The 18038-nt window shown below is 43.5% G+C and overlaps 2 long non-coding RNA genes across 2 annotated transcripts in view; both read right to left on the bottom strand.

Moving 5' to 3' along the window:
* The window catches only part of LOC123330213, a 103308-nt gene that overhangs the window by 22152 nt on the left and 63118 nt on the right, over positions 1 to 18038 (bottom strand). The window contains exon 2 of the long non-coding RNA XR_006545943.2: positions 7255 to 7919. This is a non-coding gene — a long non-coding RNA (uncharacterized LOC123330213). The remainder of the gene's footprint in view (positions 1 to 7254; positions 7920 to 18038) is intronic.
* Positions 10386 to 18038, bottom strand: part of LOC123330214 — a 51057-nt gene continuing 43404 nt past the window's right edge. The window contains exon 3 of the long non-coding RNA XR_006545944.1: positions 10386 to 11208. This is a non-coding gene — a long non-coding RNA (uncharacterized LOC123330214). The remainder of the gene's footprint in view (positions 11209 to 18038) is intronic.

Genomic DNA, 18038 nt, shown 5'->3' on the forward strand with positions numbered 1-18038 from the left:
TGATCCCATGGACTGTATCCTGCCTGGCTCCTCTGTCCATGGGATTCTCCAGGCAAGAATACTGGAGTGGGTTGCCATTTCCTTCTCCAGGGGATCTTCCCAACCCAGGGATCAAACCTGGGTCTCCTGCATTGCAGGCAGATTCTTTACCAACTGAGCCACTAGGGAAGCTTATGTGGACTCTAAAACAAAATGATTCAAATGAACTATTTTATGAAACAGAAATAGACTCATGGACACAGAAAGCAAACTTATGGCTACTAAAGGGGGATGAAGAAGAGGGATAAATCAGGAGTTTGGGATTAACAGATACACACCACTGTATATAAAATAGATAAACAGGGCTCTACTGTATAGCACAGGGAACTATATTCAATATCTTGTAAACACCTATAATTGAAAAGAATCTGAAAAGAACACATATATGTCTATATTATATATGTGAACCACCTTGCTGTATACTTGAAACTAACAACATTGTAAATCAACTTTACTTCAAAAAAATATTCCTCCTTAGTTAGGGGAATAAGTTGGAGCTGGGCAGGCATTAGGAAACAAGACTACTACATGCCTATAAAAGAAGATAACCCCAAGGAGAAGACACACAGGTAGGAAAAGATGATGAAATGAGCATGAAAACAAGGCTGTAGCCATTCAGGGAGAAGACACGGTCTACACATTTAGGAAACAGTCCCTGATCTGATTACCACTATCTTTATATGAGGTCAGTATCCTTATTTCCATTTTACAGAGGAGTATATCGAGGCTCATAGGAACTTCACCGCTTACCTCATTCACATGACTAAGTGGCAGGTTGTGGGTTCAAGCCCAGATTCCCCTCCAAAGATCATCATCATTCTATTTGGCTCCACCATCTTCCTAATAATGCATCAGTTGCAATATTGTTAGGGGTACATATGTGCTTTCTCAGGGAAAGAAAAAGAGAGGAAAAAAATTCCACTAGACTTCAGACTAGAGGCTTGGCCCAGAGAAGCAGAAATGTCAGAGAACTCAACCTATGATTGTTCCTTAGCCTCACGCCCCACATTCACTTAAGTCTGTGGCTCCCAACCGGGGACTCAGAGGTATTGTAAGGGATCTGTGTATCCATGTGTATGTTGAACCTTGTCTGCAGACAACATACATCATGGACATCTATTTCTGTGATTGATAATATACCAGTTGATTCGAAAGTGTTATTGAATTCACAGGAGATATTTATCATTGTATATTTCCCAACCTAGGAATATTAAAAGCATAATTAGAATCATATGAGATGGCCGTCTTTGTTATTAAAAAGGGATTTTCAATCCTGCAACCCAGAAATCCCATCCTTAGATACATACTCAACAGAAATGCAGCAATGTGTCCATCCACGGACATTATACAGGAATAGTCTTAGAAGCATATTCAGAAATTCCCCAAAGTGAAGCAACTCAAATGCCAGCAATGGATAAACACTGTTCAACAATCACATGGCAGATACAACACCGCAGCACACATGGACAGACCACAAGTGTACACAGTAACAGGACAAACCTCACAACGCAATACAGAGCAAGGAAGCCACACACATAAACAGGACGCTCTGTGTCATTTATATGATAAATTATGTATTTATATAATAACTTAGATAATATTCAAAACATTATTTTGAATATTGCCAAAGAATTGATGCTTTTGAACTGTGGTGTTGGAGAAGACTCTTGAGAGTCCCTTGGACTGCAAGGAGATCCAACCAGTCCATCCTAAAGGAGATCAGTCCTGGGTGTTCATTGGAAGGACTGATGCTGAAGCTGAAACTCATAGTACTTTGGCCACCTCATGCGAAGAACTGACTCATTGGAAAAGACTCTAATGCTGGGAAAGCCTGAAGGCAGGAGGAGAAGGAGATGACAGAGGATGAGATGGTTGGATGGCATCACCAACTCGATGGACATGAGTTTGAACAAGCTGTGGGAGCTGGAGATGAACAGGGAGACCTGGCGTGCTGCAGTCCATGGGGTCGCAAAGAGTCAGACACAACTGAGCAACTGAACTGAACTGAGTATTCAAAAACAAGCAAATAAATCTATGCTGTTAGAAGTCAGGAGAAAGTTTACCATGAGGTGACTGGGGGCCGGTGAGTGGAAGTTGAGTGACAGAGCCTGAGAATGTCCTGTTTCTTGATCATTTGGTTGTGTGAGTGTATCCAGTTAATGGACATTCCTTGGGATGTGTGTGTGATTTGTTGGTTTTATGTTTCTATTTTAAGAAAAGACTTTTAAAACAGAGGGGGTCAGACCTCTAACACCAACGACCACAGCTCTATACAAAGTTCATCCCAGCCAAGCCAGACATTGAGGTTTAGCCTCCCCATTTTTGCTCAGGTTAACTCCCCAACTACAAATCACCCACCCCACATTCTCTGACTATAAAAATCATTTTTTATTCTTCCAGACTCAGCTCCATAGCACTGCCTCCAAGGAACCCTTTCCAGTTCTCTGGTCAGAAGGGAACTCTTGCGCCCCAAGCCCCAGAGAACTTTCATAGCAATTTCTCTGATCACAGCTCAGAGGTCCCCAAGCCTAGCACAGTGTAGTGCTTGCCAAACGATAGGTCATCAACAAAGGTTTTCTGTTGTTATGATAACCTCCGCATCTGAACCTCTGAATGCAGGATTATGTTCACTTACCTCCTGCCCTCAAGAAACTCCTGGTCTTGGGAGAAACAGACGTCTACTCATCTTTGTATTACCCACCAGACCCAGCCAGTGACCAGCCATCCAGCTGGTGCTCAGGTAATGTTTCTGAATGAAGATTTATGTCCTCTGCAAAAAGCACCTGCAGTGAAAGACTCCTTGAAGACCTTCACAGGTCTAGATCACACATGCACAAAGGCCAATAAAGAAGAATTGAAGATGAACGTCACCCTTTCTCCCTGCTGGCTGGCATTGTAGTAGATGGATACTAGACTGCATACCCCCTTGGGAATCTAATTATCTCTACAGGCAAAAATGTGCTTTTGTTTTTTTTTTTTACAATAAGAAAACTGAAGGCAGCTGATATGTTTGGATCACGGGGATGAAAACCTCAGCCCAATTCCAAGCCCCTTGGATCAACCTTGGCACACACTTCCAAAATGAGGAAAAGGCATCTGACAATCAAATCAACAAGGCAACATCCCAGGAAAGATGACAGAAGTGGCCTCGACGGATAAGTCCTCAAAGCCACTTCATCCTTGTCGCCTGGGGAAGAAGCCTCCCCCGCGTGTCCTCAGTCTACCTCTCTGCCTCCTTCCTTCCCCGTTTCCTCCCCTTTTCTCACTAACCTGCACACACACTATCTGGGACAAACTCACAATGGAATGATTTTTTTCCCTTTAATCATTAGGGCAAAATGAGTGGCGCTGGAGCACTAAGATCCCTGAATTAATAATATTGCTGCCATCCGTGATTTGAGCTTTCTCTTTCCTGGTGGCAGAAGCCAAAGTATGAGGAGATATTTTCCAGCATTACATTTTTAGATTTGTGGGCAGGCTGAGTGATCTTCAGCCAGCCTCTCAGCCCTCAGGCCTACATTCCAATGTCATTCTCTGACCGCAGCATCATTCCTGGGCTCCCCCAAGTCATCGCTCTGGAGAAAATGAAGCACATTTTCAGAATTTAATTTAAGAACAACCCAGGCAACCTAAGGCTAACTGACAAGGCACTGGGTCAAGTCTGCTAGAAGGAAGGGCAGATATTGACGATATGGATGTGGTCAACACCTCCCACCAAGAAGATCTTTTATGCCTACATCAAGAACTTCATCAAAAGCTGGAGTTCACAGGTCCAAGAAGCCTCAACTGCCCACATCTTGTGCTTTTTATTCCATTTAAAAGATAACAGAGCATTTGAATTAAAATATGTATGGTAGGATTAACCTACTTACCATTTAAGTATCAACTTGAATTGCATATCTCATGGGAGCCTGGCAGAAGGCCTTCCTTCAAGGCCTTTACTATGATTGTTATTTGCTAATAATTACTTGAGCAATCCTACATACTATGGAAAAATAAGTTCCATGAAGACAAGGATTGAGGCTGTCATGTTCATGACATCAGTAGTACCTGGGAAATACTTGGTGTACTTAATATTTGCTTGCTGGCTCCACGGATTACTAGAACCCATCCATCCAGCAACCTCCACCCTCCATGGTTAGAAAGAAGGGAGGCCAGAGAAGTGTTTTTCATGAGCCCATACAGATGGTGAATCCATGATCAAATTTTCATTCCTTCTTCCTTTCTCTCAGACTTTAGGGCCTCAAATGGTCTCCTGATCCTAATTTATGGCTCTGCCATCCTCCAAGTTAATCAGTTCAAAGCCTAAGCAACATCACTGATTCTGTCTGCCTTGCCAATCTGCCTACTTCCGACTCACTGATGCTGCCTCTAAAGGCTTTCTTTCAGCCCTACCGCTCTCCTTCCCCTCAAATCACTGCTGTGTAGGACCTTGTTTCCACTCTCTTGGACCTTCCACTGGCCTTGACCTTCACTCTCTCTTTCAACCAAATCTCTTCATTTCTAGCTAGCAGATAACTCGTAGTACTTTCAGATCACTCCTTACTAGAAAAAACATTCATACATTTCTCACACTGCAGTGAATAAAATGTAAATATCCTACTTTAGAATACTCTTCTGTCCCCAGGTTGTCTCCAGCCGCCTTCCAGATGATCCGTCTATGCCCAGTTGAAATGCCGTTTTCACACAGGAAGTCTTTGCTAAATCGATCTCCACATGAAAAAGCAACCAAACGCTGCCACCACATTTTTAAGAACTTTGTAAATGTTCAATTTTATAAATTCTAAAGCATCTCTTAAATTGTTCCTATTAGTCTGGAAAGATCTTCCAGTCATAATCTAGATCACATTGGTTTTTGTTTACCATTGAACGCCTAACACTATGTCTGGCACAGAGTAGCTTTTCAAAACTATTTCTGGAACTTAATCAAATTCATTCCTTCATTCATTCTTTCAAACATGCAGTCTTTGTTTACTATCCCTGGCTCCACCCCAGGAATAATGACTTAGAATAATTGTGTGACCTCAGACACGTACCTTTCATACACCCATAGCTCCTTCATCCACAAAACAAGCTATGCTGTGGACCAAATAAAATAATGCATGTAAAGCACTAATCCCAGGATCTGATGCATAGTATATGCTCAATAAGCATTAACCTCTTATTATTTAAGAAGGCACTCTGTTCCACTGTTGGGCAGCTATGATTACTAAAACATTTTCCCCCAATTCTGAGTTAAAACAGACCTCCCTATAACTCGTCTTCACCGATCAGAGCTTCTTTGCCTGCGGGCAATAAGAATGAAGTGACTCCAAAGAAAGCTCAGATACACTTTTAAAAACCTGATTCTCAGCCCCAGGCCTGGAGCTGAGAAAGGAAAACCGGGGTCAACTGAGGAGAGAAGCTGGATTTTATTAACTCCATGGGTTTCTGAAAGGGGCTAAGGTTCTGTAAGTTGGTGTTCATTTCTATCTTAGGACTTGCGCTCTGGGAGTCCAATATACTGCTTAAATTTCACTTATTTCCTTCAGCTGTAGGATTTGGGCAAGAAAGGAAAATTCTGCACAATGACTTCACCTTTGGCAGTCATTTGCCCTTGGCCAAATTAGTTTGCAATTACTCAAGAATGTCAGGAGTTTCCAAATCAACTTAGGCCGTCTGATGCTGAGTGGGCTCCTTGGGGTGGGTCACGTCCATGACCTGAGTCTTAGGGCGTGAGATGGACCCAGCTGTTCTGCGGAGGCCTGCGTCCTGTGTCCTCACTTTCCCCAGCACCTGGTTCAACTCCTGCCAGGAACCATGACCCTTCAGGACTTGTTTTCATTTCTCTGGCTTCCCACTCCCTCTTCCGCTGGACTTTCCACCTCTGGGCTAATTATTTTTTTTAATAAGTGGACTTCAGCTGACAGAAGGTTCCCTTCTTTAAGACAGCAGTTTCTCCCTTGCTGGACAGTTGTTCTGCTGTGTTCTGCTTGTGCGTGCCAGGTCACTTCAGTCATGTCCAACTCTTTGTGACCCCACGGACAGTAGCCCGCCAGGCTCCTCTGTCCATAGACTTCTCCAGGCAAGAATGCTGGAGTGGGTTGTCATCACCTGCTCTGGGGGAACTTTCTGACCTGGGGATCAAACCTGTGTCTCTTACGTCTCCTACATTGGCAGGCAGGTTCAGGCAGCTTCTTTACCGCTAGAGCCACCAGTCTGCACAAACCAAGTTGTGTAGAAACTTCCACACCTCCACACAGGTATGAGGGCTGATGATGCTATAAGCCTATTTTCAGAAATCTGAAACCATTTCTAGAACTTTCAAGAAGAGTCTATAACTCTCCAAGGCTTGGCAATGATTTATTGTCAACTACCTTCAGAATAATCTGTAATTCTCTTCAACTCAAGCACCTAGGGAGAATGAATTATATAGTATTTTTACAAAATTCATTGAGTATCTACTCTAACCCACAGCCTGACAGCCTAGCCTCCTAATTGACCTCTGTTTCCACTTTTGTCCTTTATATTCTATTCTGTATTAGACCCCAGAGTGATTTTTTTTTCAATATAAATCATAATATCTTATGCCTTGTTTAAGAATGTTCCATGGCTTCAACCATATTCCAAATGAAACCACGGTTGCTGAAGCTCTAAACACCTTGGCTCCTTAAGTTTCTCAGCTCCCCACAACCTGCCCTGCTTTGTGTACCATGCACACACAGGGCTCCTCCGAGTTCCTCAAGTGTGTGGAGTCTGTCCTGGCTACAGGCCTGTAATTTTTGTACTTCCTCTTCCTTCCATCTGGACTCTTCTTCCCAAGCTTCTAAATATATGTCTCAGTCACATATTTTTGCTCTTACCTTGCATTTAGCTTTCTCAGGGAACCAGAAAATAGAAACCCCTTCCTCAACCTGCAAAGCTGCTCTTTAAATAATTCAGCATATTTTCTTCACATCAGCCTTCCTGGGATGGTCATAATTTATGTCATTGATGGCCCCAATTCTACATAAATAAAGAGGCTAATGAGAGTCAACAAGTATGACTGGCTGCACTGACCACTGTGGGAGGGGGGGAATATATCAATCCTGTAGTCGTTAGACAAATGTGAATCATATATAAAAGTTAGCAACATCGCAGTCATGGAGCCCCACCACCAGAGAGGAGGATTAAAAAGAGGAAACACTCCCTTCTTTTGAGCAGCGTCTTGCTCACTTTGTAAGAAGGAATGCTTACCCAGGATGGAGCTTCTCACTGCCACTGGAAGAGCCAAGTTTGATGGGACTGCGACAACAAATTGTTTCTTGAATATTCCAATTTCCTTCTAGGATTGAATTACCAGCCTACTTCATACTACTTAGACGTCACAAGAGAAATAAAACTAACCAGAAGAGGAATTTCTTCTTGATCACCATCCACAGTTCCTTTCCTCAGCAGCAGACTCTTTTTTTTTTTTTTTTTTTTTTTCATTTTGGTCCCTTGAGGACAGACTGTCTCAAGAGGCTTTATAACACTGAAAACTACGATTCAAAAAGAAATCTGAGGGACTTTCACGGCTGTCCAGTGGTTGAGACTCCAAGCTTCCAGTGCAGGTGGTGGGAGTTCAATCCCTGGTTGGGGAACTAAGATCTTGCCTGTGTCTTGTTAGGACTTCTTCTTTGTCTTTGGACGTGAGGTACCTCTTTTGGTGGGTTCCAGTGTCCTCCTGTCGATGGTTGTTCAGTAGCTAGTTGCAATTTTGGTTTTCTCAAAGAGGTAAGCACACATTCTTCTATTCCATCATCTTGAACTGGAAGTCAAAGGGAGAGTCTTGATACAGAAACCCTTCTCCATGCTGAATGAACAAGCCTGTGGCTTGTGAAGTTAGTGAGAGCGTGTCCAGGTGTCACGAGGGTTAGAAGCTGAAAACACAAAAATAAAAGTGTAAAAAAAAAAATAGTAGCAATATTAGTGAATCCTAACATTAAGCGAGTGCTTATTGTCTGCCAGAAAAGCATTTAAGCCTGTTATAAATGTTATTTCACTTCAATCCCATACAATCTTATCTGTTTTACAGGAGAAAAAAAATGAGGCACAAAGAGATGAAATAAACTAGCACAGGGTCATTCAGGCCATTAGTGGAGTGTCAGAATTTGAACCCATGAAATCTGAGTTCCACTCCTCCGTCTTAATCACTTACTGCTCCTCCGTGTGCCAGAGGGACTTAGGGGTCAGGACATCACAAACAGTACTGACAACACCCACGAACTCAAACTCCAAGTCCCAGAGGGACAGGGTCTGCAGAAGTGGCCACGTAAGGTGTCTGCCAACATGTTGAAATCATGAGAGACGGTGATGAGTCTACTCAACTCTGCTCCTGGAAAGTTCTGGGAATTCTTGCAATGTCTCTCCCTCTCTTCCACTGGGCAGCTCTTTTGTATATAACCCTGTGTGTGCCATTTCAACACACTCCTCACCATCAATTTCTTCTCTTTCATCATGTAGTCAACGATCATTCTGAATCTCAGTTCTAATCACATTGACCCTAGTACCCCCATTACCTACTGAACCACCAGATTTCCCTGCCACAGTCTCCTGTTTAGCCCAAAGGGCTGGAGAAATTTCCCCAGCATCTTGTTTGGTTTCTGACTCTGTGAACAGTGCAGGCTGGTTGCTGTTCTCAGTACAACTGAGCAGAAGCACTCACTCACTCAATGTGCTCCCTGTCAAAGTATCCCAGTAATTTTCACTCCTATGTTTTAGGCAGCTTGGGCTGCTACAACAGAACGTTATACAGACTGGGTTGCTTAAACAATTGACACTTATTTCCCACAGCTCCGAAGGCTGGAAGTCTGAGATCAGGGTGCCAGCGTGGTTGGGGGCTTGGTGAGGGCTCTCCTCCTAATTGACAGACCACCCAGCCTCTCACTGTGTCTTCCATGACTGAGAGAAGAGGGGAGGCACTAGGGAGAAGGCGTCTCGCTCCTATCGCTTCGTTGAAGAATATCAGCCCATTTGTGGGGGCTCCACTCTCATGATCTGGTCACCTTCCAAAAGCTATGCTTCCAAATACCATCACATTGCAGATTTGGGCTCCAACACGTGAATATGGGAGGGGGACACAAGCATTTAGTTCTTACCACCCCAAGCGCCATGATCTCAGTACAGCACATCCTGAGTTTGGGCACTCCTTCTCCTGAAGCAGTGGCAAGCAAGATGGCAGGGACTATGCCAGTGTAATTCCAGATGCAACAGTGAACTCCCATTTCACTAAGGCAAGAACAGGAGTAACTGCTTTCCCGGCACACTCATCTTACTCACTGTTTTCCAGCCACTCATCCTCCAGTTCTTCAAATACACCAAGCTTCCCACCTCAAGCCCTTGCCAATTCCATCAGTCTGTGATGCTCCCCCTCCATTTATACACAGAGATAAAACTTTCCTTTAAATCATCTTTCCTTTAAGCCTCAGCTTAAATCCTCAGTCTACAGAGCAGGTGTCTATGGGTGTATTTTTTTTTTTTAATTAAAGTAACGTCCTTTTCCAATTCATTCCTATTTTACCCCCTTCCTTCCTTCCTTCCTTCCTGGCATGTACCACAGTCTCTGATTCTTCTATTCATTTCTTTATTTTCTGACTTCTAGTTGGTCTTTCCAGAAATGATATAAATGGAACAAGGTCAAAAATTGTGTCCAGGGGAAGGAGGGGTGGATTGGGATGAATTGAGAGGCTGGCATTGACACATATACACTATTGATAGTCTGTATAAAATAGATGGCTAATGAGAGCCTACTGTAGAGCTCAGGGAACTCCACTCAATGGTCTGTGTATGTTTGTGTGTTAGTCCTTCAGTCGTGTCTGATTCTTTGTGACCACACGGATGTAGCCCACCAGGCTCCTCTGTCCATGGAATTCTCCAGGAAAGAATACTGGAGTGGGAAGCCATTCCCTTCTCCAGGGGATCTTTCTGACCCAGGGGTGGAACCCAGATCTCCTGCATTGCAGGTGGATTTTTTATCATCTGAGCCACCAGGGAAGCCCATTCAGCGATCTGTGGTGACCTAAATGGGAAGGAAATCCAAAAAAGAAGGGATATATGTGTATAGATAGCTGATTCACTTTGCTGTAGAGCAGAAACTAACACAACATTGTAAAGCAACTATACTCCAGTAAAAATTAATTTTTAAAAATTATGGTCAAAATAAAACAAAAAAGGAATACAATTGTGTCTATCTTGTTCACCATTCCTGACACATACTGGCAGTTCAATGAATATTTGTTGAATGATTGAATAAAATAATTACACAATATATAATCATAAGGAAAAGGAAGGGAGTCACAAAATAAATACATCAAATCTTTTACTCATAAATAATGTTACAACCAGGAAATAATCATCTCATTTAATTTTGTAACAATATCAGATTTCAACATGAGCTCCCTGATTTGTTCTTTTGCTACTAAAACAAACCGGTCCTCCTCTTTCTCCTGGACTATGATTTACCATGATACTTACTCTATTGCCTCTAAAGAATAAATCTTATTTCTCCCAATGGAACCTAGTTCTTGGAGATTAAAAGTTGACATCCTTATGAGACATCAACAAAGAAAAGACAACTTGAAGAAGCAGATGTGGCTATTTTAGAAGGAAAAAAAAAAGTCTACATTCTGTTTTGACTTTGCAAGTCTCAAAGAATTCTTTCATGACAATGCATGGAGAACTACTTCGTGAAAATAAATAGCCACAGTGGAATATGGATTTAATTGCTTGAATTGCTGCATTAGCTAAAATAAAACAGCTGTGATCACATTCTGGGATAAAAACCATTGTTCAACAAAGGCTTCTATTAAAGATCACCCCGGTGATGAGTCTGGCTTTCTAAAATTAGGCATACCCCTTCCTGGACCACCCATTGTCCTTAGGGTAACAGTGATTCCAATTTGGGGGGCATCTGGGTTGGACAAATGTTGTCTGTACCATAGGGCACAGGACTGCTTGATAGATTTTTCCCTTTTTCACCCAATACACAGCTCAAGTTACTCAAAATTATCCAGCAAAACAAATTCCTTTCATAGTTCCATAATCCCAAGACACAGGAAGGTGTTGGGCTGGCAGCTGGGGTTTTAGAGTTCCAATTCACTAAAAGATGAAACTTGAAGCAAACCTTGTCCAAGTTCTTCCCAAAGAACCCTGGTGAACAGACCATGGTCCCTGAAAAAAAAAAAAAAGTCTCTGAGGTGGTGGGTTTTGATATTTCTTGGGCCATAGTGCTTTTCCATGGAAAATTTCTAAATGTATCGACACAAAGTTTGAAGCCTTGCCTCCAGAAGTTCTGTGTACACCCTAAAATTATCCATGAACCACAAACGCAGAACTCTTATTCCAAAATGCAGAAGTAGGGCTTGAGATGGGGAAAGCCAAGAATTCAAATGTTTTTGTCACCAACCACCATCGTGTATCAACTTTAAATAACTGCCACACTCCAGTCCCACCTCTAACCCATCTGCAGACCTTGAAACCTGCGATCAATATCAAGGGAAAGTTTGATGGAAAAGAAAGCCCAGAGGGCAATTAAACTGAAAGTCACTCAGTCATGTCCAACTGTTTGTGACCCCATGGGCTATACAGTCCATGGAATTCTCCAGGCCAGAATACTGGAGTGGGTAGCCTTTCCCTTCTCCAGGGGATGTTCCCAACCCAGGGATCCTATCCAGGTCTCCCACATTGCAGGTGGATTCTTTACCAGCAGAGCCACAGGGAAGCCCAAGAATACTGGAGTGGGTAGCCGATCCCTTCTTCAGCGGATCTTCCCGACCCAGGAATCGAACTGGGGTCTCCTGCATTGCAGGCGGATTCTTTATCAGCTGAGCTATCAGGGAAGCCCAAGTACCAGAGGCACCACTCCTTCCTTCTCATCTATACCCCTTCTCAGGGGAACTTGCAGAGAAAAGATGGAATGAGAGGTTCCCAGGTGACCCAGTGCCTAAGAGTTGCCCGATGACTATCAATTGATCAGTAACCTTATTTCATCTGCATAGTCCCTGTTGCCATGGTGTGAAACAGTCACGACTGTGCAGGGATAAGGTCAGAGGGCCAGTATCTTTCCTAACCTTCTCTGCCCATCCTTCAAAGTCCTTCTCTAGAATGTCTCCTTGATGATTTTAGCCCTAATTCCCACAAATGATCTCTCTCCTTTTGGGGTTCCTATTTCACCTGGTGAACTATTAATATAGAGATAATTCCCCTTCTTGTTCTCATACTGTTTCTTCTTATCTGCCTCCTGAGTACTAGTTCTTTGAGAATATGAGTATGCGTGAAATGCCTCTTCATCCCACACAATACACAACCCATCATAAGCACATAGCAGCACCTGCTACTCTGGCCTGCCCCCAGAGCTGCTGCTGCTGCTGCTGCTCAGTCGCGTCAGTCGTGTCCGACTCTGTGCGACCCCATAGACGGCAGCCCACCAGGCTGCCCCGTCCCTGGGATTCTCCAGGCAAGAACACTGGAGTGGGTTGCCATTTCCTTCTCCAATGCGTGAAAGTGAAGTCGCTCAGTTGTGTCCGACTCTTCGCGACCCCATGGACTGCAGCCTACCAGGCTCCTCGGTCCATGGGATTTAGCAGTCAGCGTCTATTCCCCTCTTTCCCGAATTCTTTCCTAGTAACCCTATCTCAGTTTCCCTTGAGAAAACTACCCTCCTCCAGCCTAAGTTCATTTGTTTCAGAGAGCCTAATTCTATCCCTTGATTGTAGACGTGGGCCCGTGATCTAGGTTGGACCAATCAACATAAGCCATTTTCCCGGCGCAAATGATTGGTTTCTGATTGTCACATGATCCGAGCTGGGCCAATGAGATTCAGTCCCGAAACTCTGGCAAGAATTACCAAGGAAGTGAGTGGTCTCTTTTTGAGCAGGCTGTCGGGGCTAGTGAGCTGGCGTCGTGTCAGGTGACCTGAGAATTGCTCAGGCCCCTGGCTTCCCTGAGCTAGTGACAGGCATCCTGTCATCACCAGGGGAAGACCCGCTCAAGAAGAAGCAGTTGCAAGCGGGGGCTGAGAAATGCAGAACCAGTGACTGAATCCTAGGGACCTGGTTCCTCGGTTCAGCCCAGCCAGAAGCTAGCCCTACCTCCCAAAGTTTTCAGTTATACACAGTGAACAGCTAATAAATAGTATCTCACAGTATTTGAACCAGTTTAAGTGTGTTTCTGTCACTTAGACAGAAACAGCCCAGATTTGCTTAATGCTTTATAAATATTGACTGAATTAACAGTCATTTTTAGTTTCGGAAATGTTGGATGTATTTGGGTTATTAAAGCCTACTAAGTACCTTTTTTGCAGAAGGTCAGCTGCTTAACTTCCGTCTTTGGCAATGAACACCGATATGGTCATTAAAGAATGCCCTTTGGAACTGGACAAATGAACTTGGATTCCCAGCTCTGCCACTTAACAAAGGGTGTGGCCTTGGGCATTTTACTTAGGAATCTCTCAACTGAGGAAGACCACAGTAAAACAATGTGCATTGTTACTAGAGGGTTAGTTTTATGTAGATGATGGAATGAAGGGTGGAGAGACAGAGGCAGGATAGCATTAGCCAGTTGCATCAATAGCAGATGAGGCTTTAGACTAAGGCAGGATCACAAGAGACGCAGACCAGAGGACAAACTGCAAAAACTGCAGCATATTGGCAAGTTCAATGTGGGATGCAAGAAAAACAAAGAAGTAAAAGTTCCTGGAAACTAGTTCAATTATTTTTAGTATGAAACATTAAAATAAAAACAGACTTGCAGCCTGCTAGACAGGTGAGGGGGCTGCACTTAAATTCTAGTCTATCTAGATGAGTTATCTTTAATAACACAGATAGCTTTGGAGTTATATCCGTAGCTTCCTTCTTCCTTGTGAAGAAGTTGAGTGGCTTCTCGCTTCTAGGCAATAGCTGTGATTTAAAGCTGTGTTTCCCAAGGTATTAGAGGATCTGCTGGTGGTAGGCAGGTTGTTTTAGGTGGATTATAGGATGACTATCTGCACAGACAAGACATGAAATAATTCTGAATCGTGTTGGGGGAAAGCTGTTCCCTTTCAGGCCTCTTGATTATTTTGTCAAGGAAAATAAAAATCTCATAGGGGGCCTAAAACGTCTTTAACACCTCTTTCTAGCACTTGCTAATCCTCTTGCTTAAGAGGGAGCAGGTCTCAAGCTTAAAATTTTGAGGAGGGCTGAGTATCCATCTAAGTAATATCGTTGTCTGCTGAATTTATCTTGACACATGCTTTCTATCAATGGCAAGTGGAACTTATTTTCCACTTATAATAGCTATACGTCTCTTTTTAAGATAAATTTATTTTAAAAAGTTGATCCTATAAAGGCAGCTAAAGAAATGTGGCACACAGCCATGGCAAGAATTGGAAGAGCATCTACAAAAAAATAATAATAATAACTGTCCAGGGCCAGGGATTCTGAAACGTCATTCATCAGCGGTGGGACTTCTGGCACTCGGACAGATGTCTTCTTAGGAGGTATATACCCGGAGCACCACTGAGCGCGTGACTTGCTGCTAAAAGCGCGTCTTAAGTGTGTCTATTCTTTGGACAGGTACCGGGGCCGAGTCTAGCCCTGCTCTGTGCGCAGCACCCTTGCAAACCCTTGGGAGGCCAGCGCGATCTCCTATGCAACTTCTGATTCTAATCAGTCCGGGAGTTTGGTTCACTCGTGAATAAGCACTCTCAGTGTGGAAGCACTGGGGTTTGTCCCAGACGCGCTGCGCTCGGCGGCCCGCGCCTCGGCCGGGTGCATCAGCCCTTCCCGGACGCCCCGCCGTGCTTCTGCGCAGCGTCGGCTCAAAGGTGCCGCGGGAGAACTCCGGACACGCACACCAAACCTTCTGGCCTGGTGCTGTTTGGTTTCGAGAGCGATCTTTTGTTTACTGAGGAGTCGACAAAAACACTTCTGGCTGAGCGGAGGAGCTCTAACGCTACTAAACTTCTCCCCCTAGCGGACCTTTCGTTAAGACGTAAATCATTCAGAGGTGGAAGTCCAAAGACCACGGAACGAGAAACTTTAATTTCACAGTCAAAAACGGCACTAAAAAACCAAAAAAAAAAAAGGAAAAGAAGTTGCCAACCTTGTTCAGTTCGTGCCTTGTGCCTTTTTTTTTTTTTTTGCCAACTAAGATGAATAGAAAATATATGTCATCTGACATCACTTGAAACGCATAGATGTTTGATGTTTTCACACCAAAAAGTGGAAGGGCAGAATCTCGAAGTAAAGGCCAGCACCAAGGTTTTCTCCATGGACAAGGTGGATGGCTTCCAATGCTGGGTTAAGTGGTCTTTCTTCTTCTTCAGTGCATTAAAAATAAATGAAATACATCACCGACTCAATGGACATGAATTTGAGCAGACTCCAGGAGACAGTGGAGGACAGAGGAGCCTGGCATGCTGCAGTCCATGGGGTCACAAAGAATCGGATGTGACTTAGCTGCTGAACAATAACAACATAAATATAGTCAGTTGATCTTCAAAAAGAACAAAGGCAATACCATGGAGGAAAAGCAGGCTTTACAACAAATGGTATTGGAAAACTGGATAGTCTAAGGCAAAAAGAGAAGAAAAAAATCTAGACCTTTCACAAAAATCAATTCAAAATGGATCATAATGCTAAATGTAAAGCACAGAGTTATAAGATTCCTGGAAGATAACACAGAAGAGAATCCAGATGACTTTGGGTACGGTGATGGCAGATACAACACCAAAAGCATGATCTGTGCAATAAACAATCGATAATCTGGTCTTGATTAAAATTAAAAACCTCTGCTCTGTGAAAGATACTAGAGAGAATGAGGACTCAAGCCACAGACTGAATAAGATATTTGCAAAAGACACAACTGATGAAGGACTGTCATCCAAATATACAAAGAACTCTTAAAACTCAACAGTAAGAGAATGAAGAAGCTGACTTAAAAAAAGGCAGAAGAACCGAGCAGATGCCTCACCAAAGATACACAGATGGCAAATGACTATATGAAAAGATGCTCCACAGCGCCTCAAAAAACTAAAAATAGAACTACCATGGGATCCAGCAATCCCACTCCTGGGAATATATCCAGACAAAACTATAATTTAAAAAGATACATGCACCCCAGTGTTTACAGCACCGCTATTCACAACAGTCAAGACATGGAAACAATATAAATATCCATGGAAAGATGAATGGATAAAGAAAAAGTGGTACATATATGCAATGGAATACTACTCAGCCATAAAAAGAATGAAATAACATTTGCAACAACATGGATGGGCCTAGAGATCACCCTACTAAGTGAAGGAAGTTAAAGCAGGACAAATACATGGTATCACTTATATGTGAGATCTCAGATATGATACACATGAACCTATCCACAAAACAGGAACAGACTCTCAGACACAGAGAACAGACTTGGGATTGCCAAGGGGAGGAGGCTGGGGGTTTGGGGTTAACAGATGCAAACTATCATTACAGAATAGATCAACAGTGAGGTCCTACTCTATTGCATAGAGAACTATATTCAATATCCTGTACCAAAGCATAATGGAAAGGAATATTAAAACAAGATGCTCCGTATACTGTTATTCAGTTCAGTTCAGTCCCTCAGTCATGTCCGACTCTTTGCGACCCCATGAATCGCAGCACACTAGGCCTCCCTGTCCATCACCAACTCCTGGAGTTCACTCAAACTCACGTCCATTGAATCAGTGATGCCATCCAGCCATCTCATCCTCTGTCATCCCCTTCTCCTCCTGCCCCCAATCCCTCCCAGCATCACAGTCTTTTCCAATGAGTCAACTCTTCCCATGAGGTGGCCAAAGTACTGGAGTTTCAGCTTTAGCATCATTCCTTCCAAAGAAATCCCAGGACTGATCTCCTTCAGAATGGACTGGCTGGATCTCCTTGCAGTCCAAGGGACTCTCAAGAGTCTTCTCCAACACCACAGTTCAAAAGCATCAATTGGTTGGTGCTCAGCCTTCTTCACAGTCCAACTCTCACATCCATACATGACCACAGGAAAAACCATTATTAAGGAACTGCAAATAGAAACAAGGACATGCCGCAACACACCTATTGGAATGTCAAAATCCAGAACACCGATAACAGCACACGCTGGTGCGACAGGAACTCTCATTCACTGCTGGCAGGAATGCACAGCAGGCCGGGCGCTTTAGATGACAGTTTGCTGCTGCTGCTATGTCACTTCAGTCATGTCCAGCTCTGTGCAACCCCGTAGACGGCAGCCCACCAGGCTCCCCCGTCCTTGGGATTCTCCAGGAAAGAACACTGGAGTGGGTTGCTATTTCCTTCTCCAATGCATGAAAGTGAAAAGTGAAAGTGAAGTCGCTCAGTTGTGTCCGACTTTGCGACCCCATGGACTGCAGCCTACCAGGCTCCTCTGTCTGTGGGATTTTCCAGGCAAGAGTACTGGAGTGGGGTGCCACACACTCTTACCATGTGATACAGCCATCATGCTCCTTGGTATTTATCCCAAAGGGCTGAAAACGTATATCCACACGAAACCCTGCTCATTGATGTTTATTGCCAATTTGTTCATAATTGTAAGCAATCAAGATGTCTTTCAGTAGGTGAATAAATAAACTGTAGGACATCAAACAATGAAATAAAAAGTTTCATTGTTTCATCAATGAAACTCTCACATGTGTTTCATTGTTTCATCAAACTCATAAAAAGAAATGAGCTATCAAGCCACGAGAAGACACAGAGGACACTTCAGTGCACATTACTAAGTGAAAGGAGTGAGTCAGAAAAGGTTACACACCGAGTGACTCAACTATATGACATTATCAAAAAAGGCAAAACTTGGGAGGCGGGAAAAGGACCAGCGGTTGCCAGGGGCTGTGGGGGTGGGGAGGGATGAATAGGCAGAGAAGATCTTTACTGCTGTGAAGCTCTTCTGTGTGATCCTATAATGATGGAGACATGGCATTATATGTTTATCCAAACCCACAGAATATACAACACCAAGAGCGAGCCCTAAGGGGAACTATGGAC

This window comes from Bubalus bubalis, chromosome 18 (assembly GCF_019923935.1).
Source record: "Bubalus bubalis isolate 160015118507 breed Murrah chromosome 18, NDDB_SH_1, whole genome shotgun sequence".
Taxonomy (NCBI): domain Eukaryota; kingdom Metazoa; phylum Chordata; class Mammalia; order Artiodactyla; family Bovidae; genus Bubalus; species Bubalus bubalis.